We start from the raw sequence: 16,369 nt of genomic DNA on the forward strand, positions 1-16,369 counted from the left end.
AAGCTCCTTCCCTTTCTCTCCCCACAGCAGACACCCTGAGAGGTAGATGGGGCTGAGAGAGCTCTTTTGAGAACTGCTCTTGAAAGAACAGCTCTGAGAGAATTGTGACTAACCCAAAATCACCCAGCAGCTGAATGTGGAGGTGTGGGGAATCAAACCTGGTACTCCAGACTAGAGGCTGCCACTCTTATCCACTATAGCAAGCTTGCTCTATTAACTGTTTATCTATTCAGCAAGAATTGTCCTGAATTAGAATTATATTTTTATCACATAAGAATTATATTTTTTTTTATCACATAAGTATTATATTTTTATCACATGCTTTCTCCAAGATGCTCAGTGGTACACATGGCTCACTATTGCCCCTGCAACAACACTGTGAGACAGGTTATCCTGATGGAGAATGACTGATCCAAGGTCACCTAGTGAGCTCATGGCTGTGTAGGGATTTGAACCCAAGTCTCCAGATAGTATTCCAGCACTCTAAACACTTACACCACTTTATCTCCATGCTTGCAGGGCCAATCTAGATGCCTGGGGATGCACACCATTTTAAGCAGTGAGTTCCCAGAAGGGAACTCCTTTACACTGTGCCGTGAGGGGCCTATTCTGGTCAGGACCACCACAGCATTGGGATGCCTTTCCCCTTGCCATTGTTCTGACCTCAAACAGTACTGGAGTGTTATTTATCCACAAGTCCTCCAACACCATTTCAGGTCAGAAAGATGGAGCACTGGATGAGCCCCTCCTCCCTCTATGTCACAATGGTTGTGACCAGAATTAGGTCCCTGCAGTGCAGTTTAAAGGAGTTCATGGTTGGGAATTCACTGTTTGATAACAGCAGGCATGCCATTAGGGACAAAAGTATGTAGACAAACTTTACCGGCTATATGGCATTGTGATGCCATAATGCTATGTGATACAAAAAGGAGCAACCAGGAAAAAATAGTGCTGAAGTAGCATGTAGAGTAAACAGTGGCACGGGATAGTAAACAGGCAAATATTCTGATAACTGGATCACACTCCAACAGGTTATTTCTGCCCTAAAATTGAAACAGGATAATACTATTATACTTTGAAATTTCTAATTGTTTTAGTAGCTTTTAAACTCTTGGCATAGGAAGCTAAAGAAGTCAAAACACATATTGATGGAAGAGGGTAAAAAAAAGGAATCCCACACAATAGTGGATTGGGTTGTATTCTGCTCAATTTGTTGTGTAAGTAAGTAAATACAGCAAACCTGGAATCATAATTTCCTGTTGTCATTATATTATTTGTAGCTTTCTCCTGGATTAAATCCAGGGTATGGTCAAAAGCACTTGATCCAGAAAACTTGGCAGACATGGGTTCAGACAATGCAAGGAAACCCTAACTACATTGCCTTAAGCTTCATGATGGAAGAAAGGCAGGTATAATTGAAATATCTTCAGCCATCATTTCCACATATTTATATTCTCTTTATTCAGTTGATTTGCTGCTACTGAGGGCTGTTGCTTGTAACTAAGGAGGAATATTTCAAAATCTAAAAGAGAAATAGAAGATATCCATTAATAAGATGGAAGAAAAACTTTCCTTATGAATTTTTAATTCTTATTCTATAAGGGAATGTATATTAAATAGCATCTGTTCCATAGTGTAATTAGAAGACATGCAATCTCAAAATGCTTTGGGAATACAATCAATAGGATGGGTTCACACTGTCTTCAGCTAAAATAGGCTTTTACAATAAACCTACAATTGTAGTCAATTATGTAAATTAAATGTTATTTGAATACATCTTCAGTGTATTGTGTCAGAACAGAAAATTAAACTGCATGAATTATTGGCTTCGTAAGCAGGGATTAAAATATTTCAGGACTATCTTATGTAAGAAAAAGCCCCCTACTTTTCATACACATGGACATCGTGATCACCAGTATGGTTGCCAGGGTGCCTGGAGTTTTGACTCGCACACATCTCCTCTAAGAAGTGGACTTGGCCCACGGTTTCTAAGGCTTATATGGATACTATAAGCCTCAGCTTTGCAGCAGCGTTCTACATCTCTGGATGGGTGTTAGCCAGAACTACAGACGAGCTTCCAGCTGCTCCTTGCATGCCCAGTCTTGGCCGCTGCAGTGGAAGAAGCCACGGCACCATGAACTGTACAGGCAAACAGTTTCCAGCCTGTTTCCGTGAACCAAAGGCTAATACCATCAGAATCCATCTTGTTTTCCTGACTCCATTACTGCAAAGCAAGAAACTCACGTATCCAACAGCTGCTTCAATTTCTGCATAAGGCAATCAAGCTTATCTTAGGCGTGGATCCTGCCGGACTGCCTAAGCCTTTGTCTAAAGGACTCAAGACAAAGACTGGTGCCAAGAAGAAGACTGAAGAAGAGGAAGACCATCTTCAGCCAGAGCCAAGTTCCTTTGTGTAAACCGGGTGTTACCTTAGGTAGCAATTTGGCCATCTATTGTCACCTTTTTAGATAAGTTTAATAGTCTTAAGCACACCTCCACCCAGTAATTTCCCCCATTCTTTCCCCCAACAGTCATCCTGGAGCCTCCCCCTTGTCCCATTGCTACCTGGACAGCCAGTCAGGTAACTAAGGCCAAGTCCACTCATTGGCTAGCTATGAGCGTCCAATCAGGGGTTGCCAATTAACTGGCTATTGGCTACTGCACTAATCCAGCCCTTATGGTCACTGCAGAGCCTCCCTTTTTCTGAGGTCATGTACCAGCTGACCACCTGTCATTCACCTCTGTACCTCCCATCCCCTGAGGGTCCAAGGTAGTCTATTTAACCTCTGACCCAGCTCCACTCATCTAGCAGTACCCCAGTTCCGCTGTCTAGATCCATCCCCAATTCTGGCCACAGTTGAGGGTCCCATTTCCTCTGTCCTCTATTGTCGCCATTGGAGCCTTCTTGAAGACTACGATTGGTATTTATCACCCTGTTTGTCTATCCATGTGTTGTCTCTATATCTCTCTCTATATTTCCTAGGACTGTATGAATGATTTTATGAGTATTTTATCTTGTATGCAAGCCTATATTTTTCTGGAATAAATTGTAATTGTTTACTTAATTAGAGTCCCTAATATTTTTAAGCATTAATTTCTGGACATGGAATCCTATATACACAGGTAAAAGATCCTGATTAAGCCAGATGCCCACCTGACAATTCCCCATCCTTGTTTTGAGGGCATTTTGGCTTACACTTATTGTTGTCATACTGGCCACAAAGTTTTGAGCCATACTAGTCAGAGAGGTCTTGGCATGAATGCTGAAGTCTCCAAAGAATAAAAACAATGTGGACCTCAATACTGAATCCAGGAGAACCTCTAAAAATAGTCTGTATATTATTGAACCACACCACCAAAAAGAGAGAAGGAGCAAAACAAAACAAATAACCATGTTGTCAAAAGATTTACCCATTGCATACTGTCTACTTAAGCATAAAATACAAGAATATCAACACTGTGCAATCTAATTGTTTTTGTCCCATAAAACACTTGAAAATTGATTGCTGAAAGGTGACATACAAATTAGTAAATGAATAAATTCATTTTCTGGAATTGGGGCAAGCTTATCCAGAGCAGGTAACACGAATTTAAGTCTAGCTATTGTTTAGATGCAGGCCTGCAGTTGCTAGAAGTAAATGGAGCAGGTCTTATTTCGTCTTCTTTTTTCTTAGCTACTCCAGGTCCTGGACATTCAGATGGACAAAGTTGAGCATTTGGAGGTTTGTTTGTTTGTTTGTTTGTTTTAAACAAAGGAGAGTGGCAAGAACAACATTCAGTTAGTATTTATTCTCATGGATACATAGATTTATCATGCAAAATTTTTAGATTCAAAATCTGAGTGAGAACATTCCTTCCACATTCACATCTGCATAGTCTGAAGTATTAAATTACCTAGCAAATTACTCCCAAATATCACTGACATGCTTTTCTTTCTCCTGAGATATGGAGAAATACATATATATTTCTCAAACTAATTGATATTTGACTTTTCTTTTTTTTTTAAAAAAAAACCCCACTTACTTAAGAGTTTGGACTCAAATCATTTCACCAAAACCTGAGAAGAAAAAGAAGATGATATTGGATTTATATCCCACCCTCCACTCAGAAGAGTCTCAGAGCAGCTCATAATCTCCTTTACCTTCCTTCCCCACAACAGACACCTTGTGAGGTGGGGGGGCTGGAGAGGGTTCTCACAGCAGCTGCCCTTTCAAGGACAACCTCTGCAAGAGCTATGGCTGACCCACGGCCATTCCAGCAGGTGCTGGAATTTCAAAACTTAGAAACAATACCTGTAACTTCACGCATATTTAAACTAAAAAATAAATGTTTACATGGCTCTGATTTTGAAATCTTTACATGATCTGATATACAGAAAGAAATCCAAATCAGAGAATCTAAGCATTTCCAACTTTTATATGAGACCTGCCCTTCCAAAAGAGTTTCAGCTTTGGAACAGATTCTTCCAAGCCTTAACAGTTGACTATACTGTATTGTTTAATCCATGTACAAAATAACTTGACAATATAGGCAGGCTAAAAACACCCTGCATACAACCCCAAACTATCACTTACTTTAAAAATTACTGCTAACAAGCAAATTAGCTACAGAACTGAATGACAGCCAATCAATACTGACAGTAAAACTACAGAGATCTTGCTGATCGCATATTGTCTGTAAATGCAAACTGTAAAAAAGGCCCCTACAGACCTCACAACAATAACCTAAAGAAGAACGAGACACAAAGGGTTGTGAGCTTAAAGAGGCTTCAATTTCCCTAGACAGTTAGCTCTTGTCACATCAAACCATCTATTAGTCACAAACTCGTACAACTAAGAATTTCAGGCCTCTTGAGGTCTCCTGTCATCTTGAAAGAGGCAATACCAATGAAAGGCACCGGCTGCTCTTGTAACATGTTCAGTTTATTGTTTTTCAATGGCTCAAGCAATTTATGATGTCGTGTCAGACTCACCATGACAGATAAATAAGTTTGGATGGCCTTTCCCCAAGAATGGATTAAAGCATCCGCTGCCGATCTCTGAAAGTTTAGAATTAATGCAAGCCAAAGAACTCTATATAGTGAAAAGAGTTGCATGGCTGTTAAAAGATAAATCACTGAAATATTTCTTTCCAAGAAGGTTTGATTTTTCTAGCATATTGACTATAAATGCAAACTTTGTTAATTCATGTAAGATGTGATTTTTTTTGTCAGATCCTGTAATGTTGTCAGAATAGATACCATTCAATCAATTTATCATAACCTTGTATGGCAATCTACTAATTTATAGTTTATAATTAAGGGAATGAACAGATAGATTTTTTAAAGGTGGCGGGGGGGGAGAAAGTGCGGCATGGGAAAGCCTGATCTTGTTGGATGTTGGAAGCTAAGCAGGGTTAGTACTTGGATGGGAGATCACAAAGAAACCACTTCTTCTTCTCACTTGCCTTGAAAGCCCCTTGCTGGAATTTGGGTGTGACTTGATGACACTTATGTACTTCAGAGGATAACATAATAATAGTTTAGTTTTGACAGCCAACAGGGTAACACTGCTCCAGACACAGGCCCAGAATACAGTCCAAGATCCTGACCTGAAAAAGCAGGGGGGGGGGGGTTTGTTGCAGGAACTCCTTTGCATATTAGGCCATACACCCCTGATGTAGCCAATTCTCCAAGAGCTTTCAGTAGGCCCTGTACTCAGAGCCCTGTAAGCTCTTGGAGGATTGGCTACATCAGGGGTGTGTGGCCTAATATGCAAAGGAGTTCCTGTTACAAAAAAGTATAGAAATAGACACTGAGGGACAAACTACACATAACACTGCAGCTATGTATAATCGATTCCCAGTAATACATTATAAACATTGCAAAGCACCTTGGGAAGGAACAATTTGCAGTCGACAATATGCAGGAAGTAACAAAAGGACTTTGCCTTTCTCCACCAACCACTTTGCCTCTAAAATTCTGCCCAGACATCTTTTCCTCTACTTTACATATTTAGACTCTTGAATGTGTGTAAATTGTATTTAACAAGGGTGCTTCAAATGAATGATGCCTCCGATGTACACATTTCAAGGTGCTCGCTGGAGTAAAAGAGAGTTGGGGAGTAGGAGAGAAAACAATTGGCAGGAGAAGGGTTAATTGCTGTTAGCCCTTCTGCATCTTCACTGATACTCCTCCAAGCTGAAGGTGCATTCCATTGGTGAAGGATTTTGCCAACAGAGATTCAAGAATGTACAATTTGCCCTTGAGATATACAGATTGACTGCAGCCCTACTGTAAAGGATCACCATGGTGGAATTCCCATTCCCAATCTGGCATGCAGGGTGAACTCTGTGTGTGTGTGTGTGTGTGTGTTATATAGCAGGGGTGGCCAACAATAGCTCTCCAGATGTTTTTTGCCTACAACTCCCATCAGTCCCAGCCATTGGCCATTTTTTTACCCCTGTTATATAGCCTTAGATCTGATGCCACCGCTGGCTGCACTGATAAGTGAGAAGAAACCAGGTAGTAGACTCAGTCCCCATGTCCCCGCCTCTCCTATCCTGTTCATCCCCGTCTGGTCACTCCAGCAGTATCCCAGTTCTAGTCTTTGGTATCCAGGTGGCTATTGCTTTTGAATCCATGGCTTGTGCAGCATTTCACTTGTCACTCCCAGGTTCTATTGCAGAGCACTCTTGGGTACAAGAGTGGGATCCAGCACTGTTGCCTAAGGATATCAGGAGTTAGTGGTGGTAGAGATAGTGGGGCTGCTAGTTCAGCACACATAGCTGCTAGGAGGGTAGCAGAGCATGGGCACAAGAACATAAAAGAAGCCATGTTGGATCAGGCCAATGGCCCATCCAGTCCAACACTCTGTGTCATACAGTGGCCAAAACCCCCAGGTGTCATCAAGAAGTTCATCAGTGGAGTCAGAACACTAGAAGCCCTCCGATTGTTGCCCCGTTCCCAGCACCAAGAATACAGAGCATCACTGTCCCAGACAGAGAGTTCCAACAATACTCTGTGACTAATAGCCACTGATGGGCCTCTGCTCCAAATGTTTATCCAGTCCCCTCTTGAAGCTGTCTGTGCTTCAGGTTATGTCACTGGTTTGCCTGAGATGCTGCAAAAGCCTTCCACCTCCACAGTGCTCTCGTGCTCCCTCCTGATGAACTCCAATGAGGGTGCTGGACTTCTTCACTCTTCAGTAGCACATAATCTTGGGAGGGCTTTAGTTGCTGCCAGGGAAATGTTCAATGAGCAGGAAAGAACTGAGACAATGGAATGAAACTACTTCACAAAACAGGAGATCTGGTCTATGAATGAATTCTGTACAAAGTTGAAAAGCCACACATTTTAAGCACCATTGTTAAATACAAATTGTTTTCCTCTCAGCTTCCACTATTCCAAGATAACCTCCAAATGATGTTATATCTATTTATCCCTTGAGAATGCTAAAGAAGGGAAACTCACACAGATATTATGTACCACAGTAATATTTAAGAGAATTTAACAGACTAGCAACAGATGTTTTAATTACAATGTAGTAAACAGAAATCAGCCATGTTTCCCACAAGGTTACCCTGTAATTACCATGGGGAAAATTATTCTTAAGATATGTTCCTAGAATACCCGCCTGCCTCCTTTCCTTTTCCTTTTACTGTAGCTATTTCTGAAAAGCGGAACAAAAGAAATCAGATTTTCAAAATGCATGTTGTTACTATTTGCTGGCAAAAAAAAAAAAATAGCAAGAAAATCTATCCACAGATTTTATATATATATATATATATACACGCAATGGAATGTGAATTTGCAAGCCATTCACAAGATTTGTGATGAAGGGATGCGTATCCTACTTTCCATCCAAAATGCTGTCACCTATGTTTCTTAAACAATAAATTCACCAACAGTATATTTTCTACAGACAGGGAAAAAAATGTCTGGTTGGGAAGAAAAATGGTCTTGTCTGATTCCCACCCCCCCACCCCTCCCCACCCCCCATCCACCTTTCGACTGATCAGATGATTGTCTGGGATATTTTGCTACAATTCATTTTGATTTAAACCTTTAGACCTCTGTTTTAAAAGATACGTGCATTTAAACAGACATTATGGATAGGATACCCAGGAAAGGCATTCCCAGTATATTTTCTGATACTGGACAACGTATGGATGCCGCAGAGTTCCAAGAATATTAGGGGAGCTCCCCCTCTCTGGCAGTCTTCAAGCGGCAGCTGCTCGAAGACTTGTCAGGGCTGCATTAGGCTGATCCCGAATTAAATAGGAGGTTGGACTAGATGGATGGCCCATATGGTCCCTTTCAACTGTATTATTCTATGATTCTGTGAGCTTGTTCTTGATAACACTGGGGCATTTTGATGCCAAGGAAAATCCTGCTGCAAACCATTGCAGTAGAGCAGCATGTTATCCAACATGAGTCTTACTATCTGCAGTTCATCCTGGGTGGGCCTTGAATTAGGAGGGTGGCCAGAGGAAAGGTGCATGGAGCTCCTCTCTCTTTTACACCAATCTAAAAAAGGTGCGTTGGCAAATGCTACATGTCATTCAGGGGTAAGGAACATCATGCCCCTTGGGTACATGTGTTCAGGAGTTGCCTCCTCCATTGTATCTGACCACCTTAGTTATGAGGGCTCATTTTTCAATAAGAATGTGAATGCCTCAAAGACAGAGAGTCCTAAGCAGACTTATACCTTGTGAAGGCCACTGACTTCAATTGGCCAGCTTGAGATTGTACTGATCTCTTCCTCATAGTATTCCTCACTGAGTCTGGACTAACATAATCAGAAACACCGAGTGAAATCCCAAGCAGGCCTACTCAGAAATAAGTCCTATCATATTCAGTGGACTTAGTCCTAGGACAGTGTCCTTTGCAATGCAGGCAAAAAACAGACAGAGGTGGTGGTACATTTGCCTCTGTGAAATAATTCTAGACTTCCTTGATGGTATCCTGTCCAAGTACTAACCAAACCAGACCTGGTTAGCTTCCAAGATCTGATGAGACTGGGTTTGCCTGGGCTAGCTAGATTATGGGTCCCCTGGATTTACCTATGACCAATCATACCAGGTGGTCCACAGCAGGCAGCAAAGATCAAGGAGAAGAATTTCCAGAGCAAGGAGGAGGAGCAATTTATAATTACAGAAGCAGGGCTTTTTATTTTTTAGCAGTGACTCACAGGAATGCAGTCCCAGCTGGCTTGGCATCAGGGGGTGTGACCTAATATGCAAATGAGTTCCTGCTGGGCTTTTTATACAAAACAGCCCTGTATAGAAGGATTAGTATGTAAAAACACTGAATACAGAAGGTTATGTTGCATACTAAATTGAAGATGGTAGAAAACAAGGCAACGTTCAGATGTATTCATATCAGTTATTGCAGTTCCATTATTTTCACCAAAGGAAGTTCACAGACAAAAAGAAATAAATAAAACACAGTTATGAATACCAGAATACAGTAATCACATTTAAATTATTTTTTTAAAAAAAATCAACAGTAAATGGCTATATTATGAGTTTAAATAACACTGTTTAAAAATGGATACTCTACTTTCACACTTTTAAAAAATGCATGCCTGTTTTTGAACAGATAGAAGAAACAATCAAGTTATGATTAGCTAGCAGACCGGTTCCTAAATATTTAAATTGCAAACAAGCAAAAATTACATTTGATTAAATGGTAGAAACTATTGAAAATTTGAATCTGGGACTACTAAAACAAAATTCCAACATGCAGAAGACTCAGCCTTTTAGAATGGGCAGAAAGGGCAGATAAACAGTAGCTTTGTTCTACATTTCCTTTTTTTTTGGGACACCTTGTGATATCAGCAAAAGGATGAGCAGTTTGAAAAGTGAATGTTGTCTCATTCATCCACAATTGGCATGGGATCCAAAATAAGCACAGTACATTATACTCTAGTGTACTAGAGTAACTCTGTGCTCTAGAAGTAGCCTAGAACAGGTCCAATATTTGATTTGCTTGAATTTACTTCCTTGTTCTGTTATTGGATGGCCTGGATTCTCCCTCTGTGTGTGTGTGGGAGAATCTTTCTTTGCATTGAAGAAACACCCCCCCCCCCTTCTCCCAGACTGAAATGTGTCCTGATTGCAATACAGGGACTTGGTCATTTGGGCTAATAATGTACTTTTAAAACAAGGTTGCATTTAAAAATTTCATAGGGAGCAAAAGGTGAAGCTTAACTGGTAAAGTACAAGCAGTGATTAATTTTATGGTGGAATGTCACCACAATAAATGAGCAGCAAGTTCCTGTGGCTAAATTAAATTATATTGAGGCTGTCTTATAAATGGCATTTTAATCTAGTGGTAGAAATGGGGAGGGAAGAAATGAAAGATTCCCTAAAGCTATTAGACCTTCCCAATAAGGGAAATGTATTTCCTAAGGAAACTGATTTACTCCATTTCAGCATTTTGCTTTTACGTGCTCCAGATCTGAATTGCCACCAACTATAGAACATGAGCAGCATTGTTCTACTTTTGGTCTCAGTTAGCAAACCAAATTGATGCAGATCAAAACATTCTTTTTCATGTTGGGAGAGGAGGATGGTTGTCAAAAAATCATCATGATGAGCCACCATGGGGAGGCATCCTCACAATAATCAATTGCCAATCAGTCATGGAAACTGCTTACTCGGCTCTTGTGCTGGGCTCTTCATTACTCTCATTGTATAGTTCTCAAGAGGGAAGAGATAAAGGGCTGTTTCAATGAATAAAGGAATAGTTTCCTTGCTTTTTTAAAAAAAGACTCATAAACATATTAAGGGGGGGCGAATATCCTGTTCAAATATCCCAGAATGAAACAAAACACTTATGGAGGTGCTTCCTGTCCTGCTGGAATAAAGGGGAGGAAATCTTATCCTTTAATCTGAAAGTGGAGCTGATGGAGAGAATATATTCCTATATACTCTGTATATGCAGCAAAAGGTAATCAGTTGATTAAAAAATAGATTAACATTCCCTTTACAAGTTGACTGTAGCCAGGGCACTCACTGAGCAAGGCTATTAATGATGGGATGTTTTGGAGATCATTAATTCACAGGGTCACCATAAGTCAGAAGCAACTCAATGGCACTTCAGACACATACACACACATGCACCCCCCCCCCCAAAAAAAAATCTAGCTGTGAAAAGTGATAAACTGCAAACTGCACACTTTTAACATAAGCAAAAAAAAGACATAGAGGAAAACTAAGAAAAATGTTTCTGCTAAGAGGTGAATGATAACATTAGTACAATGCAGAGGTTAGGCAACTGAATTAAAAATGTGTGATTCACAAATGTAAATGTAACAGTAGAACATGCAATTGGTTTGAATGTATATGTCCTCCTGGGGAACTGAGCAGACTAATATTGGATATTGCCAGAAGAGGGGGAAGGCGTTTGTCTCCTTTACTGTTTATTTTTTAAATCATCAGCATTTGCTTTCTCCTAAGTGAGCTGACCACCAATTTGGCACCCAATCGGCACCACTAAATATCAACTTCATATTCTGTGAAGGCAAGGAGAGCAATTTCAAATTTATTTTCATAGTGGAAAATAGGTTTGCCAAAATAGCTTCAGTTTATGGAGAGGGACGAACAGCTGTATTTGGTTTATAATAAATCTTTGACAAATCAGTAAAAGCAAATAGTGCAACTGTAACTCATAAAAGTGGAAAATATTAAACAACAGGCAGTGAAGTTGTTAAACTTTCCCGCAGATGCTGCTGGTAAAAGCCTTCACAAGATGCATACGTGTAATGTCCGCGAGGAGAGGAATCTGGGAGCAAAGGGGCATGAGAAGAAGAAATTATTTCTTATTAGAGGAATATCCCATTAACGTGACAATTCTAGGTATATGGACGAATCTCTCTCTTGCAGCTTCCTCCTTCTATTACTGAATGTTGGTGCAGCAGAATAATTACTTGCTTGCAAAAAAAAAATGGCAGGACATTGACATTGCAGACTTATTGAATTTGTATTGCGTGCCTCCAGGCCATATCGGGGGTTATTCAATTTTGCCTGAGGAGGACAACCTATTATGAGAGATGAGTCAAGAAGGCATCTGCTCTGATTGCCCACCAAAACCATTATCGCAGCACTGAGAGGGCATCAGCAGCGAGTGGACAGACAAGACAACACTGATCTCGATTACCTAGGGACACGATACAATTTACATTACTTGAAGCAATAGGACAGAGGGCAATCAGTCCAGGGAATAGGGCTACGGACCTGGAGTGTGCAGGTATTAACAGCACCAGAGAAACTCAGCTAATTGCTTATGCTGGGCCAGATGACCTCTAGCCTTACAAGATATTAACTGATTGGCTTGATCTGTAATTAGATGAACCAGTTTTACATGACCAAGAACTGAATTTTTGACTGAAAAAAGGAAGGAAAGCATTCCTTTCATACAAGGAAAGGTTTTGTTTTTCCTCATGCTTTTGTCTCAATATATTGCTACTGTGACAGGAGATATACCAAGTTTAGCTCAGGGTCTCAGGTTTTGTTGAACTATAATTTTCTCACAGATGTTGACAAAGGATTAAATAATTAATCCACAATGATTCTGAAAAATTAAAGATAAAGCTACTGATTAACAATACTTTGCATCATACTGAGGCTAATGGATAAACTGTAGGGGATTTCAGTTTTTAAGTTCTGTGGCTAGATCTAGAGGTTTGAAATTCAAAATACTGAAGACAGATATCATTTCCAGATAATTTTACAGAAAAAAGTCTTTTTTAATTGTTTGTTGCCACTATTCTATTTTAAAGAATTAATTCTCAGAGGCTTGTGTATTTGACATCAGTCACTCATTCCAACCTATGTTCTTGTGGGCCTTTCTTACATACCCAGGGAAATGCTGATTGCCACTTTGGGGCCAGGAAGCAGTTTTTCTCCAGGTCAGTTTGGCAAGGGATCCTGGAGGTTTTCTGCCATCTTCTAGGCATGGAACAGAGGTCACTGGGGCTGTATGTTGGAGGGATATTTGTTAATTTCCTGCACTGTGCAGGGGGTTGATTCTGTGGTTCTGTGATTCTATGAAGAATAGTGAAGGAATTAATATACATAGCTGGACAACATAGCAATGGTTTGGGGATACTGAAATCATAACCCCCAATATTTCTTGCAAAGGCTAAGACACATTGAACTTCCATTTTCACTGCTGGTTAAAAAGGTAAAGATAGTCTCCTGTGCAAGCACCAGTCGTTTCCAACTCTGGGGTGACGTTGCTTTCACAACTTTTTCATGGCAGACTTTTTATGGGGTGGTTTGCCATTGCCTCCCCCAGTCAACTACACTTTCCCCCCAGCAAGCTGGGTACTCATTTTACTGACCTTGGAAGGATGGTTACAGAAATTTAATTAATTCTGACTTCACTGAAGTCTGATTTGAGCACTTCCTAGGGTTGCCAATGCCATGTTGAGAAGTTCCTGGAGATTTTGGGTGTGGAGCCTGTAGAGGATAGGGTTTGGTGAGTGAAGGATCCTCAATAGAGTTTAATGTCATAGAGTTCAAAGCAGCCATTTTTTCTCAGGGGAACTGATCTCTGTTGTTTGGAGATCAGTTATAATTCTGGGAGATCTCTAGGCCTACCTGGAGGTTAACAGCCAATCAGATCATATACTATGGAACAATAATGAATCAACATTTTTAACAAAAGTATCAACAAGATTTATATAAAGTGAAAAATATATTCTTCAATTAAACATTAGAATAACAATTCCAATTCCAATATCTAGTTCACATTGGACGCTCCATAGAAATTCAGTCTCACAATTGTGATTCCAAAGTAGCGATTTAAAGTGCCAACATTAGTTCCATAATACTGAAGTGCAAAAGTCTTACTTTCCAAATGAGTTGAGGTGCACAAAGCAGCCAATTTTGAAGAAAAGTCTTTATAAACCATTCAAAAAGTTGGTTGAACTCCTAATTCCACCTCTGATGGAGCCCAGCCAGCTAATGGAATAGCACCGTTTCTGTTGACTCTTTATTGAAGAGAGGTTTAAGATAGACCAATAGATAACAGAATACCTTCTGTGGGTTTCTTCTTGCCTGTATCCTACCTGGAGGTCTGCAAGCACTTCCTGATGAGGTTATGAGCAGCTGCAAGTAGGTCTGGAGAGGTGACATGCATAAATGAAGCTTCTTTATACTGAAGCTTCATTTATATCAGGGGATTGAATCTTAGACCTTTTGCCTGCAAAGCTGATATTCTACCACTGAGCCATGGCCCCTCCCCACTTACAGTCTGCATGCAGAAAAGCAAAACTGAAATAGTAATTTTCAAGTCATAAAGCAAAGATAAGTAATTCAAATTTAGCCCAAGTTGTTGCCTTGTGTTCTTGTTTCAGATGCTCAAGGAACCTCTGCTAGCACAGCGATTACCCTTTTCTAGGCACACACATTTGTCACACTTTGTGCAATACACACAGAAACTTAAACCAAACTCCTGATTCAAATATGTAAACTATTACAAATATGTGCTATATGGCTCAAAAGGACTTTAAGCACAGTAATACTACTGAAGCAGAAGAATATCAGTTATACATGCCTTGATTGGAATCTTTAATTAATGTCATGATCCAATAATGCTTGAGCCTTATATTCCAGGCAAAGCATTCTGCTAAATTTAAAAATTGCATCATATTTTAGTTTCATTACTAACAACAATATTTTAAAAGAGCAGACTTTAAAAAAACAAATTAAAAAATAAACCAAATATGATCATTGGATTATCAGCTACATAGTATTTAAATGTAGGATAACAAATTATAGTCTATATTGGAAAATTTTGTAAGACTGGAAGCCCATTACTCATCAAATGCACATAGTCAAATTTCCAACATCAGTTATTATTAACAGTGAATCATAAAAAAGGACAGTATGGAAACTAACGTAGCTAATGTATGAATTGTCTTCACTAAAGAGTCAGCTATAAAGAGCAGGTAGGAGGAGGCAATTTGGGGGTGGAGCAGAAGAAACGGATACAGAACAGGGAAGAAACAGGAAGGAAACAGTAAAGGAAGCAAGCAAGTGGGAGTGTAGGACTGAAAAAGTGCCTAGCAGTACAGCTTGGATAAAGTCTGATTGAAAGAAAGTAATAGCTGTGCTTAGATGTGTACCGATTAAAAGTGTTTGGATGGATTTTTTTTTTTGGCCAGCAGTGAGTTTATGATACAATGAAGGGTGACTTTAATGATCCCCTTCCCCATCAGGGGCCACAAATATTTTTGTTTCTGAAAGAAGGATCTTCTCTGTTAATTCATTTAATGCCAAACCATCTACTTAAAATGAGAATGCATGACAAAAAGTGTTGCAAATGTCTGCTTGTAGGTTATCTGAAGAAGTGAAAAGTTAGAAAGTTGGCACGCTGAAAGTAGGCTACTGGTAAACAAGCCTCAGATGGACAGGCTGAAGGCTAACAATGTGGGTCTGAGGGTTACTGAGCAATCAGTGCTTCACAGAAAGAAGGATCCCATCTTATTTGCAGGGGTGGCCAATGGTAGTTCTCCAGATGTTTTTCGCCTACAACTCCCATCAGCCCCAGTCAGCATGGCCAATGGCTGGGGCTGATGGGAGTTGTAGGCAAAAACATCTGGAGAACTACCGTTGGCCACCCCTGTTATTTAGGCATCTACTTAAAAATATATGAGTGAGGATAATCTGGCAAGTTTTTCAATCTTCTGTTTTTAGAGGAAGTTGCAGAGCAAAGTCAGGCACATCTGAAAGATGCATCCTTTCTTCTCCCTGGGAATAAGAGAGTTTTGGTGGTCTAGGTAGATGAACTTTGACTAAATGTGGATGAGAGGAATTTCTTCCTGTTGGTATTTCTGGACTTCCAATAGCGTATGATGCTATGGACCAAAACATTGTACGCTAAAACCATAGGCATCTGTTGGGCTTCACTCAATTCACTCTTGAGTATCTCAGGTCCTATAACCGGGAAACAGTCTTCAAGCAGGGATCTGTCATGCAGAATTCCAAAGTAGTAAACACTGCCAATTATACAGGTTCACATCTATATATGAAGCTATTAGGTGAAATAGCCTAGAGTTCAATATGCTGATGATGCTCAGCAATATAATTAATTAACAGTGAGGAGCTGATGTCTTCATGCACAACTGGTGTTTGGAGGAAGTGAATGAAGCAGAATATTGAGCTGGAATGTAGGAAAGACAGAGGTGATAGCCAAACCTTATAGAAGGATAGGATCTATTTTATTTGAATTAGATGAGTTTCTATTAGCCAGGTGTAACAGAGTTATAAACTTGGCTTTACCACCTCAGTGTGTAGGTTGCAGTAGATAGCAGTCATGGCCAGATACACCTCTATCCTTTCTACTGCAAACATTTTTATGTTAACTTTGAATTCCTCC

This window comes from Heteronotia binoei, chromosome 9 (assembly GCF_032191835.1).
Source record: "Heteronotia binoei isolate CCM8104 ecotype False Entrance Well chromosome 9, APGP_CSIRO_Hbin_v1, whole genome shotgun sequence".
Classification (NCBI taxonomy): domain Eukaryota; kingdom Metazoa; phylum Chordata; class Lepidosauria; order Squamata; family Gekkonidae; genus Heteronotia; species Heteronotia binoei.